Source organism: Mus caroli, chromosome 1 (genome assembly GCF_900094665.2).
Source record: "Mus caroli chromosome 1, CAROLI_EIJ_v1.1, whole genome shotgun sequence".
NCBI lineage: Eukaryota > Metazoa > Chordata > Mammalia > Rodentia > Muridae > Mus > Mus caroli.
The window spans coordinates 5,039,130-5,050,145 of record NC_034570.1 but is presented as its reverse complement, the minus strand read 5'-3'; the positions used below and the strand labels follow the sequence as shown (position 1 = coordinate 5,050,145).

The window sequence follows — 11,016 nt, the reverse complement described above, 5'->3', positions numbered from 1 at the left end:
ATCCTCGCCAGCATCTGCTGTCACCTGAATTTTTGATCTTAGCCATTCTGACTGGTGTGAGGTGGAATCTCAGGGTTGTTTTGATTTGCATTTCCCTNATGATTAAGGATGTTGAACATTTTTTCAGGGCTGCACAATTTCCTATGCTTGAATTCCTACAGTGAGAAAAATATCATCAGACATAAACAAACAAAAATTTCAGATCCACCGAGCTCCTAAACATTTTCACTTTTTCTTCATAGACCAATCTAAATTAGCCAAAGAATCAGTTCTTTCAGAATCAATCAGTCGAGCAAGCAATATCCCCCCACCCCAATTTAAGGATAAATCAAAAGAGAAAGCAGAGGTGATTACAGGACATCTAGATACCAATGACTTTTCTCATGTCCGGTAAAGTATCATGTGAATACACATAGTCTTTTTGGAGTAGCATTCACATGTTAAATCCTTTTCCAGAGAATTATGTGTAGTAACAACTATGTTTAAAGCCATTTTCAATGTGTTTTGAAAAGATTGTGAGCATGTTACAATGGCTTCAGCCTCATTTCTTGGGTCCTCATGTTTTCCCAGAATCTCTTTCTATTGTATTCTACATCCTCCCTTATTAAGCTAGAATCTATAACTTACTAAGAATTGGAAAAATAAATACAATAGTCCTTCCTTATGTAGAACATATTCTTTTTGAGAGTTGAATGTAGAATGAGATAGTACTCCAATGACTTATGACTTCACCTAATAGAGAAACATAATATTATGATATGTTTAATTTGACAACTTGACTCTATGCAACAGATCAGTTCTTAGATATCTGGCAGAAGGAAGGGACAGTTGAAGTTTGTGGGAGAAGCCCGGTGAGAGAGTTCTGACATGGCTGTAGGGGAGACAGGGACTTCTGTTCTGGGATTTTCTTCTGCTGCCATTCCATAAGGGTTCCAGAACACAAAGAAAGAATCAGTCTCATGCAGATGCATGGTCCTGTTTGATAATGAGAACATAAATCATATATCTTAGTATTTGTCATCTGCTGTCAAATTGAACAGATTGCTCTGGCTGAAATCCAAACAGACCACCAGTATTCTTTTGTCTTCATGGATGATTGATTCCCCCTCTATTTTAACATTTGAGTCTATGAATTAAGAGTCCATCTATCCCATGTCTGACTTTTGACTTACAAAATTGGGTGCTGATAAAGCAGAGCTGTTCTAAGCCACTACACCTCTGATGACTTGTTAGGGTAACAGTGAAAAATGAATATACCCCTGTAGCAGAAACAGCCTTCTTTCACTCCCTGGGATTTTCTCTGCCTGGCCTAATCCATCATCTTCTGCCCTGAATTTGCTTTATTTTTGTATGTCTGCTTTCATTAAGAAGCACTTGCCCTGTTGCTTAAAAACCAGATGCTTTCATCCCTCATCTTAAGATCAACAGTAACAGAACATCTGCCTGGGATGGTGCTTTAAAAGAGAATATTTGTCAAAGTCAAGAAATGTCAATTGCTTTGTTGCCCAAGCAAACTGATCAACTCTAATTGTGTGTGAAGGAATTAAATTATGAGATGATAGACTCAATTGTTAAAACAAGCAAACAACCCCAAAACCTACCTTCACAGCATCTCTAATGCATCCATCCCACATTTTATTTTCTGAGCATTTCCTCTTCAAGACTGTGCTCTGCAAATGTGCCTATCCTGTTGCAAGAGTTTTACTTGGTAAATATAATATGCATTTTGTGAAAATGTATATATCTTCATGTCGCCTACTGAAACGTAACTGAATTGATAATACTTGTGTGCTTACTACAAGATAATGTAGTTCTTAGAAGATGTTAGGCAGTCCAGAAATGTCTACTAAAAGGGAAAGTGATTTTTTTCCTTAACTTTTTAAAATAAATTTTGTTTATTGTGTGTGTGTGTGTGTATGTGTGTGTGTAGTAACTTAGAAGACAATTTGGTTCTCTTCTTCTACCATGTTGCTCTTGAGGTTGAACTAAGTCATTAGGCTTGGTGGAAAGGGTCTTAATACACTAAGCCACTTCATCAGCTGCTATAACTGTCTCTAGAACATTACTAATGTAAGGTTCTAGAAAATCATGATCTTTCAATCTATGCTTAAACATTGTCTTTCGTCATTTTTAGGAGGCCCAGGCTATGTAAAATTATCTCTTGTTCTATCATTCTATTATAGTTACAGATATGATTGACCATATATTTGTTGACTTAAAAATACCCACTTATCACCTCATAGCTCTCTTATGTTGTTTATAAAATAGTCCTAATTCATGTGTTTGACTATCAGAATATATTTGAATTGCCCAGGTTTGTACTTCTGTGTACTGTGTACTATGTACTGCTCTAAAAGTCTGAGAAAGCCACTGTCAGTCTGCATACCAGGCACTGTCCATGATGGATCTGTGGAGCTCTAGTGGGGCCAGAGAGGTTAAAGAGTTGCAGCTCTCTGAGTGGATGGTTTTCACTGAACAAGGTGGGCTTCTGGGTCTCTTTCACACCTGCTGCTGTTCTGGAGTCAGTGGCAGACAGGGAGATGCACTGGGCAGCTAGGGAACAAGGTCAGGGCCACCAAGTCAGCAGGAAGTGGCTGCAGTTAGGCTTGCACACCTGGTTGGTGTGGCTGAGTTGAGGTCCAGCAACAAAATCCTTGGGAAAGAAAATAAGACAGCTCAGTAAGACATTCTCAGATGATCGTTGGTGAAATAACTTGTGTACTTTATTCCTTGAGGAGAGGACCTTATGAACATTTGGGGGTGGGTTAGTATTTAGAGGCAGATGCTTTCTATTGGCTTGATCTGAGATGTTAGGGATGCCTCATCTGCATGTGGAAGGACTTCAGGTATTGTCTCTTGTCCCGGTCTCCGGTCTCCTCAGTCTTCAGCCCGGACACCAAGTCGGGTTCACGCAACAATGTCTTTACTTCAGGCTTTTTCTTTTACAGCTCTCGTCCCCAGCAGCTTCTTTTTAGGGCAAGGGCTAAACTACTCCTATTACAACAGCTTCTCTTACTCTACTTCTACTCATGGCAAGGGCAACAGCTTCTCTTCTACTACTTCTACTCACAGCATCATCTAGCTCCACCCCACCTCATCCAATCAGAATTCACACACGCTCCAGGCACGAGCTCAGGTTGTTCACAGATAGGCTGACAGGTCCCAGTCACAAGGAGCGGTCCAGCCTGGCAGAAGCCCATGCATGCAGCCTCACTTTGCAGGCTCAGGCAAGGCAGTAAACAAGTAGGTTTCACGGGGCCTGCTTCCCACAATCTCTACTTGACTGATTGCCATAGTCCTCTCCATGGGGTGTCATGGTCATATCATCAGGACAGGAACCTGTTCAGGAGTAGATTTAAACACCTACTTTTCTCCATTTTGAGAAATCCTGGAGTTCCTGAATCTTCTCGACCTCACCAGGTTTTAGTCTAGTGACATGGTTCATTGTGTCACAGGCCGCTGCTCTTTCAGATTTAGTTCAGACTATACAAGTCAGATTGTTGTTTACAAATAAAATGTTAAAGTGATTTTGTTCATGATAAAGCTCTAGCATTTGACCTCTGATGAAGCCTCTCTTTCCACTCACCTTTTCTTTAGCTAAAAATGATGGCTACAATACTCATATGGTGAATAGAATAGTTTACTAAGACTCTGCTTATAAGAATTTTAAAGGTAAAAAATAAAAAAAAGTATATCCATAGCTCTTCAGATTATATCTCTATTGTCTCTAAAATGTTAAACAATGAAAAGATTTCTCAATAAAAATAGTTCAAATCCTAAAGTTCGTTTATCTAGAAAAGAATAAGACAGAAAATACTTGAAATTTTTTTGAGAATGTGTTTTAATTTCAAGTGGAAATTAATTTAAGCCCAATCTTCAACTATGGGTCTTCTTCAGAAAAATTAAAGGAAGCCATGACTGTTTTCAAGTTCAGCTGCTTTCACTGTTCATGTGGTACATGGGAATTTCCAGTGTGTCATAGACTTGAACAACAGAAGGCAGCAAGCATTGCAGTGGCTTAGGCCAATGATTCCTGGAAAGATTGGCTTTGCAATTTAATTAATTATAAAAATATTTTACTGAGCTACTGTTAAGTACACAGTGGTATGGTCAATGCTATCAAAATAGCTCATACCCTGGAATTAAAACTAAGAAACAAATAAAAGATAAGGATTGATCTCTAATGTTTTCTCTTCCTGGTTGGTTGTACCGTTCTTAGGAGATATTAGCCACAGATTTTTATACAAGTAATAGTGATTCAGTAAGTGTATAATCTCTTCAAGGAACATTTATGTAAGCTTATTCCACAAGTTCTTATGAGAATGATATCCTGTCCCTGGGCCTCAGATGTGAATGGAGATTTGTATAACATTAATGTTAGACAGTGCTATCTGACATGAGGAATAAAATACACAGAAGGTTGTCTGTTCTTTTAGAGTCATTCATTCACTTGCATGATTTTTGAGTATTGATTCTTGGACCTGCACTGTTAGGCACACACTTGCTACACTGGTCTGTATTACTGAACCCTAATGATGAATTTAGATTGGAGGAATGAGAGAAATTACATAGATAGAAAAGGCCTGTTAGTGGGTCTATTTCCCAAATAAGATGGAATTTAACAGGAATGTCTTAGTGAATTTAAGAAGACATGGAGTGCAGTGGTTGAACCTGGTTTAATCAAAGTGAATGGCATAACAAGGCTCAGTCAACAGTAGATGGCATCAAAATAATGAAGGTCATTTTCAGCTTAAATACAATATTTTATATTTATTTTATTATATATAAGATCATTGTCAGGGAATCATTTTCAAAAAACACGTTGTTTTTATCATGACTGCCTATTTTGTCTCAGATTGCATTTACCATCACAAACATAGTGATTTCACTTCATCCAAGCCACTCAGACTGCTTAGGTATAAAAATGGCATAATCACTACCTGTGCAGTTACAATTTTGTTGTCCTGTGACAGAAAACAAAAGCCTGTAACTTGTTTTACTCCACAGAATGAATAGGCAGTTACATTTTCTTCTGCTTAGTTTATATATTTCTAGTATTTTTTTAAAAGATTTATTTATTTATTATATGTAAGTACACTGTAGCTGTCTTCAGACACTCCAGAAGAGGGCGCCAGATCTCGTTACGGATGGTTGTGAGCCACCATGTGGTTGCTGGGATTTGAACTCTGGACCTTCGGAAGAGCAGTCGGGTGCTCTTACCCACTGAGCCATCTCACCAGCCCCTTATATATTTCTATAGTTTGAAGACTTTGAGAAGATATTGTCATATGTAGAGATAGTTATGAAACCATCACTCTTTAGTTTTATCTATATCTCTATTATTTATATTTAAATTTTAAGTAGAAATTAATCTATTTAACAACAATAGTTAAACATGAGTCTTCAGATAGATTTAAGGAAGCCATGATTTTATTAATCAAGCTGCTTCTACTGTTCTTGTACATGGGAATTTCCAGTGTGTCACAGCCTTAATCAAAGTAAGCAGTGAGCATTGAAGTGGTTTACCCTAAGCTGCCTGCAGAGACTGCCTTTGCACTTTTATTTGTATTTTTTATTTGTGCCAAGAGTAACTCAAATTTTAATACAAAATATACATATAACATATATTACACACACACACAAACACACACACATATATTTATATATACTTTCAATATCAAAACCCAATATGTTTAAGTATTAGTAATTGGCTTGTTTATTTTAGTCTTGTATTAAAGGCAAAAATAAATGTAGCTAATGTAAGGCTAATTATAATTTGTAGATTAGATAAATATTTTTATACATAAATCATTACATAGGAAAATATTTTTTGAATTTATGGAAACACGAGTTATATTTTGAAAAATATGTGGCTGTAAGTATTTAAAACACATCAACTGTTTTAACCTCCAACAGCTCAACTCTGTTCTGTTCTATTATACTCTATTTGAGTCTATTCTATAGTGTCTTAAATCTATCCCCCTTATCCCTAAATGAAATTGAGGGCATACTTTGCCTCCACAAGCACCACTACCCCTGGCAAAAAAACAAAAGTTATTGGTACAGAGACAGGCAGGTAGATCAATGGAACAGAATTAAACACCCAAAAATGAGTCCATACACCCATGGTCACTTGATCTTTGACAAAGGAGATAAAACCATCCAGTGGGGAAAAAAAGACAGCATTTTCAACAAAGGGTGCTGGTTCAACTGGAGTTCATCATGTAGAAGAGTGCAAATTGATCCATTTTTATCTCCTTGTACAAAGCTCAAGTCCAAGTGCATCAAGGACCTTCACATAAAACCAGATACACTGAAACTAATAGAAGAGAAAGTGGGGAAGAGGCACAAACACATGGGCACAGGGGGGAATTTCTTCATTAGAACACCAATGGCTTATGCTCTAATATCAAGAATTGACAAATGGGACCTCATAAAATTGCAAAGCTACTGTAAGACAAAGTCAATAGGACAAAATACCAACCAACAGATTGGGAAAAGATCTTTACCAACCCTACATCCAATAGAGGGCTAACTAATATCAAACATATACAAAAAACTCAAGAAGTTAGACTCCAGAGAATCAATTAACCCTATATAAAAACGAGGGGTTCTGTGCCGCCGCCATGGCCGTCATGGAGGACGGCGAGGAACCCTGCGTCCTTTCTTTGCACTCCAGAGCGCAGGCTCCAAGTCGGGAGGAGACAAATGTTCTCCCTCAAGAAGTGGAACTCGGTAGCCATGTGGAGCTGGGACATTGAGTGTGATACCTGTGCCATCTGCAGGGTCCAGGTGATGGATGCCTGTCTTAGATGTCAAGCTGAAAACAAGCAAGAGGACTGTGTCATGGTCTGGGGAGAGTGTAACCATTCCTTCCACAACTGCTGCATGTCCTTGTGGGTGAAACAGAACAATTGCTGCCCTCTGTGCCAGCAGGACTGGGTGGTCCAAAGAATCGGCAAATGAGAGGTGGCTCAGGTGCTCCTGGTGTGGTTGCTGACCCTGGACAACCTTGCCATCGAGTTACTGGACAAAGACTAAACACTGCAGGGGATTCACCCTTGAGAAAGAGAGGATGCTGTATGCCTTTGAGACTCACCAAAGGCATGCTTTATTAATTTGTCTGTTTAGTTTTGGGAAATTCTCTACAATTAAGATAATTTGTTAAAAATGGCCTTTCCTACCTCTGTGGTGTGTGTGTGATACGTATGCATAGAAGAGCGAGAACACCAGAAAATGATCTTTGTTTATCTGTCAGTACCCACGACTGTGGGAACATTGTGTTCACAGAAGAACATTGTTTGTGTTTATGCTTGAGGGTTAAAAAGTAGATAAAAGAATGTTACAGTAACAAATAAAATACATTGAAAAGCCAACTCCTCCTAATCCTTTTTTGTGTTGGGAGAGAGGCAAGCGAGGCAACCCGTGCTGTCTTCATTTGCTGTGAATGGGGATTTTAACCTGCACTCAGTGAAGAGGGTAAATACGGTGTAACTGTCAGGTTTTTCTCCTGATTTCTCCATCTTTGACTTGGCCAGGAGCCTGGACTGTTCAACCACTTAGTTCTGAAGAACTGTTTTCTGTTTTTGCGAAGGTTGTATTGTATGTTTTAGTCAAAATATTAGTAGGAAAATGCTTACTAGTGTAACACTGAAATTCATTATGCAATGTTTTAATAAATAAAATATTGTGCTTCGAGTTATTAAAGTTTGATATATACTCTTAAACTCATTAAACTAATTCATCAATTAAAAAAATGAGGTACAGAGCTATACAAAGAATTCTCAACTGAGGAATACTGCATGGTTGAGAAGCACCTAAAGAAATGTTGTACATCCTTAGTCATCGTGGAAATGAAAATCAACACAACCCTGAGATTCCATTTCATACCAGTCAGAATGGCTAAGATCAAAAACTCAGGTGATAGTAAATGCTGGCAGAGGATGACCTTGTTGGACATCAGTGGGAGGAGAGGCTCTTGGTCTTGTGAAGATTTGATGCTCCAGTGTAGGGGGATGCCAGTATGGGGAATGAGGGAGTGGATAGGTGTTGTAGGAACACCCTCATACAAGCAGGGGGTGGGGGATGGGATAAGGTGTTTCCAAAGGGGAAACCAGGAAAGGACATAACATTGAAATGTAAATAAAGAAAATATCTAATAAAAAATTAAAAAGGAGAAAATCCTCCCAATAGAACATAGAGTCTTATAGATCTGGAGGAGATCAGAGTTTGGCCAGGATTCCCTGCCTTCAATCACCATCAATTTTTTAGTGAAATTATCTTGATTTACACTTGGTATTGTACAGTGTTTATGAAGTCCAAACAATTTTTATTTTTATAAAACAGTTGTATGTTTAATCTGTTTCTGAAATCATTTTGCAATATATGGAGATAGAGTAGAAGTTGATATTTCTAAATTGTGACCATCAGTCGAGATTGCTTTGAGAACTGGTAGTTTTTCTCTTTATGTTTGGTGGCAGTCATTAGGCTATAAGCCTGCTCACTGCACAGCAATGGACATGCTGTGCATATTCTGACCACTGGCATGCTGCAGTAACTAAGTTCTCAAATGTGGGAAATCAGCAGACTGAAAGTTTTTTTTCAGAGTTCTTTTCAAACCTTCTCCCCCTTTTCAAATTTTAAAGCCTGCATAATTCTACAGATGATTCAGTAACTTGTGAATGGAAGAGTCATTGGTATTTCATTATGTGGTTACAGTACTAATTTGACTTTTCTCTTCAGTTTTGAAAGTGTATGAGCTATACAGGTCTCCTGTTGGAAATGTGAAAAAAAGCACAATGGAACATGGCTTGGTGCTTTGTTCCTGCTTTCTGTTTTGGTTGGTTTTATTATCAGATGGATTTGTGTTTGTTTCAAAGCAACATATACATGTAGTCAGTTAGCATGTTTGAAAGGACAATAAAAGCCAGAGAAAGGCTGATGGGAACTTGGAAGTTCAGGAACCAAGGGAAAATGTCCTGAGATAGCATTTGCATTTTTGACCTCTGTTGACTATCTTTACAATAAAAATATTTTGCAGCTTAAAAAAAAGTATGTGATTATCTTAAAGAGCAACTTCTCCTTATATAAGTTAAACACAACATTTAAAGAAAAAAATTCATGGTTTCAAGTTAAGTTTATCTTGCTTTGTGTTTCTGCAAACCTCCTACACACCCAGGTCCACCATACTAAGAGTGGTCACTTAGTCAGGCTACTACTCTAGAAGTAAGAACAGAGCATTACCTGGCATACTTACCAATGTTCATATTGTAAAATATCTATCTCTGTGTCTAAGTGTTTATATCATGTGTCTGTGGAAGGTACAGAAAAACTTCAGGAGTTGGTTCTCTCTACCATGTGTACCACGTGGGTCTTAAACTCAAGTCATTAGACTTGGGTCAAGTGTCTTTATCCATGGAGAAATCCTACTTGCCCTATATTTCATTTTCACAGCTGAGACCTGAATGTCCCTAGTCAGCCTAGAACTTCTTGGCAGAACTATTTTGATTATTATGTCAAAACCACTTGCAAGAGAAGTTCAAGGAATTTAATTTGGAAAAAGGAAACATGAAAACATACAGAGTTCAAACCTACAAATAAAACTTTATTAAATTTGTGGTTAAATGTACTACTTCTTTATCAGAGCAGTAGGATTTGTATTCAGTCAAATTTGAAAGAGCTTAACTAACTAGTGAGTAAAAGTGTTTCAACCCATTCTGGGAAAAAGAAAGAAATAGTAGCTCCGATGAAACTATATTCTTCTAATTAGAAAACCTTTACAAACCAAATTCTTAAAACAATCAAATTCTTGATTTTTATGTCAATGCCTGGCTTCTTTTTAATAATTTCTTTGAGAAGTTTGTACAATGAATATTAACATTCTCCAACCCCACTGTCAGGCTCTTCTAGATCCAGCCACTTTCCCTACTGACTAAACGTTGTGTCTGTTTTGTTTCTTTGTTTATTTTGTTTTCCCACCAAGTTAAATTATGCTGCCCATATAGTCAAGGATATGTGCCCTTCCACAAGAGTGTGCTTTGTCTACCAGTGGAAACACTCTTAAAGACTGACTCCTTTCTTGCAGCAGCTATCAGTTGCCAATGTTTCACTGGATAGAGGCGGGACTTTGTGCCCACCTTCTTTCTTCCTCACTGGATTTGGTTTGGTTTGAGCTTTCTCAGGACTTTTACATGCAGTCAAAACTGCTGTGAGTTTGTATGTACAGCTGCCATGCATTCATTCATAGACTATGACTTACAGTCATTCTTCCATTCTTCTGCAATAATCCTTGAATTTGGTAGGAAGGAATGCAGTATAGATGTTATTTTATAACTGAATAGTACAGTCTTTTTTTTTATTGGGTATTTATTTCATTTACATTTCCAATGCTATCTCAAAAGTCCCCCACATGCTTCCCCACCCACTCCCCCACCCACCCACTCCCACTTCTTGGCCCTGTCGTTCCCCTGTACTGAGGCATATAAAGTTTGCATGACCAATGGGCCTTTCTTTCCACTGATGGCCAACTAGGCCGTTTTCTGATTCATATGCAGCTAGAGACATGAGCTCCGGGGGGTACTGGTTAGTTCATATTGTTGTTCCACCTATAGGATTGCACACGGTCTTTTATTCTCTACACCATGTCCATTTGTACATCTCTGTACTAATTGCCATCTACTGCAAATACGAGCATCACTGAAGAAATTTTAGAAATACATTAATCTATGGGTATAACAATGTCATTAGGGTCAGGTTAGTACTATGTTCATTAGCAGAGTAATAGTAGTAGGTTTTCCCTTAGGACCCATACCACCTGTCTACCCACTACACTGTTTTTCAGAGTTAGTACCACAGTGATACTAAACTAGACAGTGATCTAATGGGAGAGGGAGTTGGAAGGGGAGAGGGAGGGGAGTCAGTCTTTGTCTTTCCTTCCTTCCTTCCTTCCTTCCTTCCTTCCTTCCTTCCTTCCTTCCTTCCTTCCTTCCTTCCTCCCTTCTCAATCTCTCTCTCTCT

General features: G+C 38.2%; 1 protein-coding gene and 1 pseudogene across 10 annotated transcripts in view; both read left to right on the top strand.

Annotated features, from left to right (window-relative positions):
* The window catches only part of Sntg1 (syntrophin gamma 1), an 835,208-nt gene that overhangs the window by 426,137 nt on the left and 398,055 nt on the right, over positions 1-11,016 (top strand). The window lies entirely within an intron of this gene.
* On the top strand, positions 6,627-7,368 carry LOC110290144 (annotated as a pseudogene). Its single transcript, XR_003834992.1, has one exon. The product of XR_003834992.1 is annotated as an RING-box protein 2 pseudogene (transcript).